At 65.9% G+C, this 13,022-nt stretch overlaps 1 protein-coding gene across 1 annotated transcript in view; it reads left to right on the top strand.

Annotated features, from left to right (window-relative positions):
• The window catches only part of GLS (glutaminase), a 752,941-nt gene that overhangs the window by 649,584 nt on the left and 90,335 nt on the right, over window positions 1-13,022 (top strand). The window lies entirely within an intron of this gene.

Raw genomic sequence — 13,022 nt, 5'->3', positions numbered from 1 at the left:
CCGCCCACGGAGCTGAGTCCCAATGTCCGCAGCCGAAACCACCACCCCCCGACAAAGCAGAGTCCCCATGTCTGCAGCCCCCCCCCCTCCCCGACAGAGCAGGGTCCTGATGTCTACAGCCACCCCCTCCCACCCCTGACGGAGCACAGTCATGATGTCTGCAGCCCCCCCCTGACAGAGCAGAGCCCGATGCCTGCAGCCACCCCCCCTCCCCTCGACAGAGCAGTCCCGATGTCCTCCGCACAACCCCCCGTGATGTCGCAATGTCTGCAGCCATTCGAGCCCCCCCCGACAGAGCAGAGTCCCGATGTCCGCAGCTGGCCCCCTCCCCCGTGACAGAGCAGTCCCGATGTCCTCCGCACAACCCCCCGTGATGTCGCGATGTCTGCAGCCATTCGAGCGCCCTCCCCCCTGACAGAGCAGAGTCCCGATGTCCGCAGCCGCCCCCCTACAACCCCCCCGCCCATGGAGCTGAGTCCCAATGTCCGCAGCCGAAACCACCCCCCCTGACGGAGCAGAGCCCCGATGTCTGCAGCCCCCTCCCCCCCCCCCCCGGACAGAGCAGGGTCCTGAAGTCTACAGCCGCCCCCCTCAAAACGTACCCCCCCCTCGTGACAGAGCATTCCAAATGTCCTCCGCACAACCCCCCGTCATGTCGCGATGTCTGCAGCCATTCGAGTGCCCTGCCCCCTGACAGAGCAGAGTCCCGATGTCCGCAGCTGCCCCCCTACAACCCCCGCCCGCCCACGGAGCTGGGTCCTGATATCTACAGCCACTCCCCGCGAAACGTACCCCCCCTGACAGAGCAGAGTCCCGATACCTGCAGCCACTCCCCCCCCCCCCCCCCCGACAGAGCAGAGTCCCCATGTCTGCAGCACACACACCCCCCTGACAGAGCAGAGTCCCGTGTCTGCAGCCCCCCCCCCCCTGACAGAGCAGAGTCCCGATGCCTGCAGCCACACCCCCCCCCCCCCTCGACAGACCAGTCCCGATGTCCTCCGCACAACCCCCCGTGATGTCGCGATGTCTGCAGCCATTCGAGCGCCCTCCCCCCTGACAGAGCAGAGTCCCAATGTCCGCAGCCGCCCCCCTACAACCCCCCGCCCGCCCACGGAGCTGAGTCCCAATGTCCGCAGCCGAAACCACCCCCCCTGACGGAGCAGAGCCCCGATGTCCGCAGCCCCCCCCCCCCCTACTAAGCAGAGTCCCCATGTATGCAGCCCCCCCCCCCCCCAACAGAGCAGGGTCCTGATGTCTACAGCCACCCCCTCCCATCCCCCCCACCCGACAGAGCAGAGTCCCGATGTCTGCAGCCACCCCACCCCCCCCCGACAGAGCAGAGTCCTGATGTCTACAGCCACCCCCCTCGAAATGTACCCCCCCCCTCCCCCGTGACAGAGCAGTCCCGATGACCTCCGCACAACCCCCCGTGATGTCGCAATGTCTGCAGCCATTTCGAGCGCCCTCCCCCCTGACAGAGCAGAGTCCTGATGTCCGTAGCCGCCCCCCTACAACCCCCCGCCCGCCCACGGAGCTGAGTCCCGATGTCCGCAGCCCGAAACCACCGCCCCCCTGACGGAGCAGAGTCCCCGATGTCTGCAGCCACACACCCCCCCCCCCCCCCCCCCCCCCGAAAGAGCAGAGTCCTGATGTCTACAGCCACCTACCTCGAAACTTCCCCCCCCCCCTCCCCCGTGACAGAGCAGCCCCGATGTCCTTCCGCACAACCCCCCCGTAATGTCGCGATGTCTGCAGCCATGTCGAGCGCCCTCCCCCCCTGACAGAGCAGAGTCCCGATGTCCGCAGCCGCCCCCCTACAACCCCCCGCCCACGGAGCTGAGTCCTGATGTCCGCAGCCGAAACCACCCCCCGACAAAGCAGAGTCCCAATGTCTGCAGCCACCCCCTCCCCCCGTGACAGAGCAGAGTCCTGATGCCTGCAGCCACCCCCCTCCCCCCGTGACAGAGCAGAGTCCTGATGCCTGCAGCCACTCCCTCCCCCCCCCCTGACAGAGCAGAGTCCCAATGTCTGCAGCCCCCCCCCGACAGAGCAGAGTTCTAATATCTGCAGAACCACCCCCCTCCCCCCTGACAGAGCAGAGTCCTGATGCCTGCAGCCACAATCCCCCCCCCCCCAGAGGCAGAGTCCCGATGCCTTCAGCCCACCCCCCCCCCCCCCTGACAGAGCAGAGTCCCAATGTCTGCAGCCACCCCCCCCCCCCCCTCCTGACAGAGCAGAGTCCCTATGTCTGCAACCACCCCCTCCCCCCCCTGACAGAGCAGAGTCCCGATGACTGCAGCCACCCCCCCTCTCCCTCCTTACAGAGCAGAGTCCCGATGTCTGCAGACACCCCCCCCCCTGACAGAGCAGAGTCCGATGCCTGCAGCCATCCCCCCCCCCCGACAGAGCAGAGTCCTGATGCCTGCAGCCACCCCCCCTCTCCCCCCCTGACAGAGCAGAGTCCCGATGCCTGCAGCCACCCCCCCTGACAGAGCAGAGTCCAAATGCCTGCAGCCACCCCCCTCTCCCCCCCTGACAGAGCAGAGTCCCGATGCCTGCAGCCACCCCCCCCTGACAGAGCAGAGTCCCAATGTCTGCAGCCACCCCCCTCCCCCTCCTGACAGAGCAGAGTCCCCATGTCTGCAGCCATCCCCATCCCCCCGTGACAGAGCAGAGTTCCGATGTCTGCAAACACCCTCCCCCCCCTCCCCCTGACACAGCAGAGTCCCGATGTCTGCAGCTACCCCCCCTCCTCCCCCCTGACAGAGCAAAGTCCCGATGTCTGCAGCCACCCCCCCCCCCCCCCGACAGGGCAGAGTCCCGATGTCTGCAGCTACCCCCCCCTCCTCCCCCGTAACAGAGCAGAGTCCCGATGTAAGCCACCCCCCCCCCCCCTGACAGAGCAGAGTCTCGATGTCTGCAGCCCCCCCCCCCCCCCCGGACAGAGCAGAGTCCTGATGCCTGCGGCCACCCCACTCCCCCCCCCCCCCGACAGAGCAGAGTCCCCATGGCTGCAGCCACCCCCCCCCCCCACAGAGCAGAGTCCTGATGTCTGCAGCCACACCCCTTCACCCTGACAGAGCAGAGTCCCCCATGTCTGCAGCCACTCACACACCCCCCCTTACAGAGCAGAGTCCCGATGTCCTCCGCACAACCCCCCGTGATGTCGCGATGTCTGCAGCCATTCGAGCGCCCTCCCCCCTGACAGAGCATTGTCCCGATGTCCGCAGCGGCCCCCCGCTCGCCCACGAAGCAGAGTCCAATGCCTGCAGCCACCCCCTCCCCCCCGTGACAGAGCAGAGTCCTGATGCCTGCAGCCACCCCCCCCCCCCCCCCCGACAGAGCAGAGTCCCGTTGCCTGCAGCCACCCCCCCGGACAGAGCATTCCTGAAAGATTTTATGCTGAAATCTATTGGGAATTGATGTCTGGAATGGGCAGTCAACAGATCTCTATCAGATTCAACCAGAGAGAGATCTGTTTCTTGGTTGAATTTTGTGTGGCTTATCCAAAGGCTAAGGCCACATACACACATCAGACCATAGTCTTTTGAAAATGAAAGATCACAGACCAGATTTACCCCATTCCATGTAGTATGAGAGACCTACCTTCACAGTCTTTTCTATGGAGCTGAACTCCCCATCAGAAAAAAATCTTTGCAAAATGCTGCACACACAGATGCTGTACAGACACAAAAGATCAGTTCCTGCCAAAGATCTGTTCCTGCAAATTGCATTCATAGTCTGAGATTCTGCAGATCATCATGCACACCTTATTTAACTGATATGCATCTGCAGATCAGACAATCATCTGCAGATCTGAAAATCCATCCTGGTGGATCTGATCTGCAGATGAATGTCTGTTAAACAAGGTGTACATGATGATCTGCAGATATTATAGACCATGAATGCATTTTGCAGGAACGGATCTTTGGCAGAGTCCCGATGCCTGCAGCCACCCCCTCCCCCCCCTGACAGAGCAGAGTCCTGATGCCTGCAGCCACTCCCTCCCCCCCCCCCCCCCACCCCTGACAGAGCGGAGTCCCAATGTCTGCAGCCCCCCCCCCCCCCCCCCTGGCAGAGCAGAGTCCCAATGTCTGCAGCCACCCCCCTCCCCACCCCCCGACAGAGCAGAGTCCCGATGCCTGCAGCCACCCACCCCCTCCCCCTGACAGAGCAGAGTCCCCATGTCTGCAGCCACCCCCCTGCCCCCGTGACAGAGCAGAGTCCCGATGCCTGCAGACACCCCCCCTACCCCCCTGACAGAGCAGAGTCCCGATGTCTCCAGCCACCCCCCCCCCCCCCCCGACAGAGCAGAGTCCCAATGTCTGCAGAACCACCCCCCCCCCCTGACAGAGCAGAGTCCCCAATGTCTGCACCACCCCCCCCTCCCCCTGACAGAGCAGAGTTCCGATGTCTGCAGAACCCCCCCCCCCCCCCCTGACAGAGCAGAGTCCTGATGCCTGCAGCCACCCCCCCCCCTCACAGAGCAGAGTCCCGATGCCTGCAGCCACCCCCCTGACAGAGCAGAGTCCAAATGTCTGCAGCCACCAACCCCCCCGACAGGGCAGAGTCCCGATGCCTGCAGCCACCCCCCCCCCCCTTTAGGGGCAGAGTCCCCATGTCTGCAGCCACCCCCCCCCCCCCCTGACAGCGCAGAGTCCCGATGTCCGCAGCTGCCCCCCTACAACCTCCCGCCCGCCCACGGAGCTGAGTCCCGATGTCCGCAGCCGAGACCACCCCCCCTGATGGAGCAGAGTCCCGATGTCCGCAGCCAACCCCCCTCCCCCCCCCCCCGACAAAGCAGAGTCCCCATGTCTGCAGCCCCTCCCCCCCTGACAGAGCAGGGTCCTGATGTCTACAGCCACCCCCCTCGAAACGTACCCCCCCCCCCCGACAGAGCAGAGTCCCGATGTCCGCAGCTGCCCCCCTACAACCCCCGCCCCGCCCACGGAGCTGAGTCCCGATGTCCGCAGCCGAGACCACCCGCCCTGACGGAGCAGAGTCCTGATGCCTGCAGACACCCCCCCTACCCCCCCCTGACAGAGCAGAGTCCCGATGCCTGCAGCCCACACACCCTCCCCCCCCCTCGACAGACCAGTCCCGATGTCCTCCGCACAACCCCCCGTGATGTCGCGATGTCTGCAGCCATTCGAGCGCCCTCCCCCCTGACAGAGCAGAGTCCAATGTCCGCAGCCGCCCCCCTACAACCCCCCGCCCGCCACACGGAGCTGAGTCCCAATGTCCGCAGCCGAAACCACCCCCCCTGACGGAGCAGAGCCCCGATGTCCGCAGCCCCCCCCCTACTAAGCAGAGTCCCCATGTATGCAGCCCCCCCCCCAACAGAGCAGGGTCCTGATGTCTACAGCCACCCCCTCCCATCCCCCCACCCCGACGGAGCAGAGTCCCGATGTCTGCAGCCACCCCCCCCCCCCCCGACAGAGCAGAGTCCTGATGTCTACAGCCACCCCCCTCGAAATGTACCCCCCCCTCCCCCGTGACAGAGCAGACCCGATGACCTCCGCACAACCCCCCGTGATGTCGCAATGTCTGCAGCCATTCGAGCGCCCTCCCCCCCTGACAGAGCAGAGTCCCGATGTCCGTAGCCGCCACCCTACAACCCCCGCCCGCCCACAGGAGCTGAGTCCGATGTCCGCAGCCGAAAACCCACCCCCCCTGACGGAGCAGAGTCCCCATGTCTGCAGCCACCCCCCCCCCCCCCCCGAAAGAGCAGAGTCCTGATGTCTACAGCCACCTACCCTCGAAACTTCCCCCCCCTCCCCCGTGACAGAGCAGCCCGATGTCCCTCCCGCACAACCCCCCGTAATGTCGCGATGTCTGCAGCCATTCGAGCGCCCACTCCCCCCTGACAGAGCAGAGTCCCGATGTCCGCAGCCGCCCCCCCCCTACCAACCCCCCCGCCCACGGAGCTGAGTCCTGATGTCCCGCAGCCGAAACCACCCCCCGACAAAGCAGAGTCCCAATGTCTGCAGCCACCCTCCTCCCCCCGTGACAGAGCAGAGTCCTGATGCCTGCAGCCACCCCCCCTCCCCCCGTGACAGAGCAGAGTCCCGATGCCTGCAGCCATTCCCCCCCCCCCCCTGACAGAGCAGAGTCCCAATGTCTGCAGCCCCCCCCCCCCCCCGACAGAGCAGAGTTCTAATATCTGCAGAACCACCCCCCCCCCCCTGACAGAGCAGAGTCCCGATGCCTGCAGCCACCCCCCTCCCCCCGTGACAGAGCAGAGTCCCGATGCCTGCAGCCACTCCCTCCCCCCGACAGAGCAGTGTCCCGATGCCCTGCAGCCACCCCCCCCCCCCCCCCCCGACAGAGCAGAGTTCCGATGTTTGCAGAACCCCCCATCCCCCCGACAGAGCAGAGTCCTGATGCCTGCAGCCACAATCCCCCCCCCCCCCCAGAGCAGAGTCCTGATGCCTGCAGCCACCCCCCCTCTCCCCCCCTGACAGAGCAGAGTCCCGATGCCTGCAGCCACCCCCCCCTGACAGAGCAGAGTCCAAATGCCTGCAGCCACCCCCCCTCTCCCCCCCCTGACAGAGCAGAGTCCCGATGCCTGCAGCCACCCCCCCTGGACAGAGCAGAGTCCCAATGTCTGCAGCCACCCCCTCCCCCCTCCTGACAGAGCAGAGTCCCCATGTCTGCAGCCATCCCCATCCCCCCCGTGACAGAGCAGAGTTCCGATGTCCTGCAAAACCACCCTCCCCCCCCTCCCCCCTGACACAGGCAGAGTCCCGATGTCTGCGCAGCTACCCCCCCTCCTCCCCCCTGACAGAGCAAAGTCCCGATGTCTGCAGCCACCCCCCCCCCCCCCCGACAGGGCAGAGTCCCGATGTCTGCAGCTACCCCCCCCTCCTCCCCCGTAACAGAGCAAGGTGCCGATGTAAGCCACCCCCCCCCTGACAGAGCAGAGTCTCGATGTCTGCAGCCCCCCCCCCCCCCAGACAGAGCAGAGTCCTGATGCCTGCGGCCACCCCACTCCCCCCCCCCCCCCCCCCCGACAGAGCAGAGTCCTCGATGTCTGCAGCCCACACCCCTTCACCCCTGACAGAGCAGAGTCCCCATGTCTGCAGCCACTCACACACCCCCCTCTACAGAGCAGAGTCCCGATGTCCTCCGCACAACACCCCCGTGATGTCGCGATGTCTGCAGCCATTCGAGCGCCCTCCCCCCTGACAGAGCATAGTCCGATGTCCGCAGCGGCCCCCCCGCTCGCCCACGAAGCAGAGTCCCAATGCCTGCAGCCACCCCCCCTCCCCCCGTGACAGAGCAGAGTCCTGATGCCTGCAGCCACCCCCCCCCCCCCCCCGACAGAGCAGAGTCCCCGTTGCCTGCAGCCACCCCCCGGACAGAGCATTCCTGAAAGATTTTATGCTGAAATCTATTGGGAATTGATGTCTGGAATGGGCAGTCAACAGGATCTCTATCAGATTCAACCAGAGAGAGATCTGTTTCTGGGTTGAATTTTGTGTGGCTATCCAAAGGCTAAGGCCACATACACACATCAGACCATAGTCTTTTGAAAATGGAACTCCCCATCAGAAAAAAATCTTTGCAAAATGCTGCACACACAGATGCTGTACAGACACAAAAGATCAGTTCCTGCCAAAGATCTGTTCCTGCAAATTGCATTCATAGTCTGAGATCTGCAGATCATCATGCACACCTTATTTAACTGATATGCATCTGCAGATCAGACAATCATCTGCAGATCTGAAAATCCATCCTGGTGGATCTGATCTGCAGATGAATGTCTGTTAAACAAGGTGTACATGATGATCTGCAGATATTATAGACTATGAATGCATTTTGCAGGAACGGATCTTTGGCAGAGTCCCGATGCCTGCAGCCACCCCCTCCCCCCCCCCTGACAGAGCAGAGTCCTGATGCCTGCAGCCACTCCCTCCCCCCCCCCCCACCCCTGACAGAGCGGAGTCCCAATGTCTGCAGCCCCCCCCCCCCCCTGGCAGAGCAGAGTCCCAATGTCTGCAGCCACCCCCTCCCCACCCCCCGACAGAGCAGAGTCCCGATGCCTGCAGCCACCCCCCCCCCCTGACAGAGCAGAGTCCCCATGTCTGCAGCCACCCCCCCTGCCCCCGTGACAGAGCAGAGTCCCGATGCCTGCAGACACCCCCCTACCCCCCTGACAGAGCAGAGTCCCGATGTCTCCAGCCACCCCCCCCCCGACAGAGCAGAGTCCCAATGTCTGCAGAACCACCCCCCCCCCCCTGACAGAGCAGAGTCCTGATGCCTGCAGCCACCCCCCCCCACAGAGCAGAGACCCGATGCCTGCAGCCACTCCCCCCCCCCCCCCGACAGAGCAGAGTCCCAATGTCTGCACCACCCCCCCTCCCCCTGACAGAGCAGAGTTCCGATGTCTGCAGAACCACCCCCCCCCCTGACAGAGCAGAGTCCTGATGCCTGCAGCCACCCCCCCCCCCTCACAGAGCAGAGTCCAAATGTCTGCAGCCACCAACCCCCCGACAGGGCAGAGTCCCGATGCCTGCAGCCACCCCCCCCCTTTAGGGCAGAGTCCCCATGTCTGCAGCCACCCCCCCCCCCGACAGAGCAGAGTCCCGATGTCCGCAGCTGCCCCCCTACAACCCCCGCCCGCCCACGGAGCTGAGTCACGATGTCCGCAGCCGAGACCACCCCCCCCTGATGGAGCAGAGTCCCGATGTCCGCAGCCAGCCCCCTCCCCCCCCCCCCCCCGACAAAGCATAGTCCCCATGTCTGCAGCCCCTCCCCCCCTGACAGAGCAGGGTCCTGATGTCTACAGCCACCCCCCTCGAAACGTACCCCCCCCCCCCGACAGAGCAGAGTCCCGATGTCCGCAGCTGCCCCCCTACAACCCCCGCCCGCCCACGGAGCTGAGTCCCGATGTCCGCAGCCGAGACCACCCGCCCTGACGGAGCAGAGTCCTGATGCCTGCAGACACCCCCCTACCCCCCCTGACGGAGCAGAGTCCCGATGCCTGCAGCCACCCCCTCCCCTGACAGAGCAGAGTCCCGATGCCTGCAGACACCCCCCTAACCCCCCCCCCCCGACAGAGCAGAGTCCCGATGCCTGCAGCCACCCCCCCCCCCTGACAGAGCAGAGTCCCGATGCCTGCAGACACCCCCCTACCCCCCTGACAGAGCAGAGTCCCGATGTCTGCAGCCACCCCCCCCCCCCGACAGAGCAGAGTCCCAATGTCTGCAGAACCCCCCCCCCCCCCCCCCTGACAGAGCAGAGTCCTGATGCCTGCAGCCACCCCCCCCCCACAGAGCAGAGTCCCGATGCCTGCAGCCACTCCCCCCCCCGACAGAGCAGAGTCCCAATGTCTGCACCACCCCCCCCCTCCCCCTGACAGAGCAGAGTTCCGATGTCTGCAGAACCACACCCCCCCCTGACAGAGCAGAGTCCTGATGCCTGCAGCCACCACCCCCCCTCACAGAGCAGAGTCCCGATGCCTGCAGCCACCACCCCTGACAGAGCAGAGTCCAAATGTCTGCAGGCACCAACTCCCCGACAGGGCAGAGTCCCGATGCCTGCAGCCACCCCCCCCTTTAGGGCAGAGTCCCCATGTCTGCAGCCACCCCCCCCCCTGACAGAGCAGAGTCCCGATGTCCGCAGCTGCCCCCCTACAACCCCCGCACGCCCACGGAGCTGAGTCCCGATGTCCGCAGCCGAGACCACCCCCCCTGATGGAGCAGAGTCCCGATGTCCGCAGCCAACCCCCTCCCCCCCCCCCGACAAAGCAGAGTCCCCATGTCTGCAGCCCCTCCCCCCCTGACAGAGCAGGGTCCTGATGTCTACAGCCACCCCCCTCGAAACGTACCCCCCCCTGACAGAGCAGAGTCCCGATGTCCGCAGCTGCCCCCCTACAACCCCCGCCCGCCCACGGAGCTGAGTCCCGATGTCCGCAGCCGAGACCACCCCCCCTGACGGAGCAGAGTCCCGATGCCTGCAGACACCCCCCTACCCCCCCTGACAGAGCAGAGTCCCGATGCCTGCAGCCACCCCCCCCCCCCAACAGAGCAGAGTCCCCATGTCTGCAGCCACACCCCCCCCGACAGAGCAGAGTCCCGATACCTGCAGCCACCCCCCTCCCCCCCTGACAGAGCAGAGTCCCGATGTCTGCAGCCACCCCCCTCTCCCTCCTGACAGAGCAGAGTCCCGATGTCTGCAGCCATCCTCCTCCCCCCGTGACAGAGCTGAGTCCTGATGCCTGCAGCCCCCCCCCGTGACAGAGCAGAGTCCTGATGCCTGCAGCCACCCCCCCCCCCTGACAGAGCAGAGTCCTGATGCCTGCAGCCACCCTCCTCCCCCCCCCCGACAGAGCAGAGTCCCGATGCCTGCAGCCACCCCCCATCCTGACAGAGCAGAGTCCCGATGTCTGCAGCCACCCCCCCCCCCCCCGACAGAGCAGAGTCCCAATGTCTGCAGCCACCCCCCCCCCTCCCCCTGACAGAGCAGAGTTCCGATGTCTGCAGCCACCCCCCCCCCCCTCCCCCTGACAGAGCAGAGTTCCGATGTCTGCAGAACCACACCCCTCCCCCCCTGACAGAGCAGAGTCCTGATGCCTGCAGCCACCCCCCCCCCCTCACAGAGCAGAGTCCCGATGCCTGCAGCCACCCCCCCTGACAGAGCAGAGTCCAAATGTCTGCAGCCACCAACCCCCCGACAGGGCAGAGTCCCCATGTCTGCAGCCACACCCCCCCCCATGACAGAGCAGAGTCCCGATGTCCGCAGCTGCCCCCCTACAACCCCCGCCCGCCCACGGAGCTGAGTCCCGATGTCCGCAGCCAACCCCCCCCCGACAAAGCAGAGTCCCCATGTCTGCAGCCCCCCCCCCCCCCCTGACAGAGCAGGGTCCTGATGTCTACAGCCACCCCCTCGAAACGTACCCCCCCCCCTGACAGAGCAGAGTCCCGATACCTGCAGCCCCCCCCCCCCCAACAGAGCAGAGTCCCCATGTCTGCAGCCACCCCTCCCCCCCGACAGAGCAGAGTCCTGATGTCTACAGCCATCCCCCTCGAAATGTATCCCCCCCCCCCCTGTGACAGAGCAGGGTCCTGATGTCTACAGCCACCTAAAAACGGAGCAGAGTCCCGATGTCTGCAGCCCCTCTTGACAGAGCAGAGTCCCGATGCCAGCAGCCACCCCCCCCCCCCCCGACAGAGCAGAGTCCCGATGTCCGCAGCTACCCCCCTACAACCCCCGCCCGCCTACGGAGCTGAGTCCCGATGTCCGCAGCCGAGACCACCCCCCCTGACGGAGCAGAGTCCCGATGCCCGCAGCCAACCCCCTCCCCCCCCTGACAAAGCAGAGTCCCCCATGCCTGCAGCCCCCCCCGACAGAGCAGGGTCCTGATGTCTACAGCCACCTACCCCCCCCCCAACCCCCCCTCCCGACGGAGCAGAGTCCCGATGTCTGCAGCCCCCCCTGACAGAGCAGAGTCCCGATGCCAGCAGCCACAACCCCCCCCCCCCCCCCCGACAGGGCAGAGTCCCTATGTCTGCAGCCCCCCCCCCCCGACAGAGCAGAGTCCCCATGTCTGCAGCCACACCCCCCCCCTGACAGAGCAGAGTCCTGATGTCTACAGCCACCCCCTTCGACACTTACCCCCTCCCCCCTCGACAGAGCAGTCCCGATGTCCTCAGCACAACCCCCCGTGATGTCGCGATGTCTGCAGCCATTCGAGCGCCCTCCCCCCTGACAGAGCAGAGTCCCGATGTCCGCAGCCGCCCCCCTACAACCCCCCGCCCGCCCACGGAGCTTAGTCCCAATGTCCGCAGCCGAAACCACCCCCCTTGACGGAGCAGAGCCCCGATGTTCGCAGCCACCACCCCGCCAAAGCAGAGCCCTAATGTGTGCAGCCACCCCCTCCCCCCGTGACAGAGCAGAGTCCGATGTCCGCAGCTGCCCCCCTACAACCCCCGCACGCCCACGGAGCTGAGTCCCGATGTCCGCAGCCGAGACCACCCCCCCTGATGGAGCAGAGTCCCGATGTCCGCAGCCAACCCCCTCCCCCCCCCCCCCCCCCGACAAAGCAGAGTCCCCATGTCTGCAGCCCCTTCCCCCCTGACAGAGCAGGGTCCTGATGTCTACAGCCACCCCCCCTCGAAACGTACCCCCCCCCCCCCGACAGAGCAGAGTCCCGATGTCCGCAGCTGCCCCCCTACAACCCCCGCCCCCGCCCGCCCACGGAGCTGAGTCCCGATGTCCGCAGCCGAGACCACCCCCCCTGACGGAGCAGAGTCCCGATGCCTGCAGACACCCCCCTAACCCCCCTGACAGAGCAGAGTCCCGATGCCTGCAGCCACCCCCCCCCCCCCAACAGAGCAGAGTCCCCATGTCTGCAAGCCACACCCCCCCCCCCCCGACAGAGCAGAGTTCTGATGTCTACAGCCACACCCCTCGAAACGTACCCCCCCCCCCCCGACAGAGCAGAGTCCCGATACCTGCAGCCACCCCCCTCCCCCCCTGACAGAGCAGAGTCCCGATGTTTGCAGCCACCCCCTCCCCCTCCTGACAGAGCAGAGTCCCCATGTCTGCAGCCATCCCCCTCCCCCCGTGACAGAGCAGAGTCCCGATGCCTGCAAACACCCCCCTCCCCCCCTGACAGAGCAGAGTCCCAATGTCTGCAGCCACCCCCCTCCCCCCATGACAGAGCAGAGTCCTGAATCCTGCAGCCACCCCCCCTCTAAAAGAGCAGAGCCCTGATGCCTGCAGCCACCCCCCTCCCCCCCTGACAGAGCAGAGTCCCGATGTTTGCAGCCACCCCCTCCCCCACCTGACAGACCAGAGTCCCCATGTCTGCAGCCATCCCCCTCCCCCCGTGACAGAGCAGAGTCCCGATGCCTGCAAACACCCCCCCTCCCCCCCTGACAGAGCAGAGTCCCAATGTCTGCAGCCACCCCCCCCGACAGAGCAGAGTTCCGATGTCTGCAGAACCACACCCCCCCCGGCAGAGCAGAGTCCTGATGCCTGCAGCCACCCCACCCCCCCACCCCCCACAGAGCAGA

This window comes from Hyperolius riggenbachi, chromosome 7, assembly GCF_040937935.1.
Source record: "Hyperolius riggenbachi isolate aHypRig1 chromosome 7, aHypRig1.pri, whole genome shotgun sequence".
In the NCBI taxonomy this organism is placed as follows: Eukaryota; Metazoa; Chordata; class Amphibia; order Anura; family Hyperoliidae; genus Hyperolius; species Hyperolius riggenbachi.
Note: the sequence above shows the minus strand (reverse complement) of the source record. Positions and strands in the feature narration are given on the sequence as shown.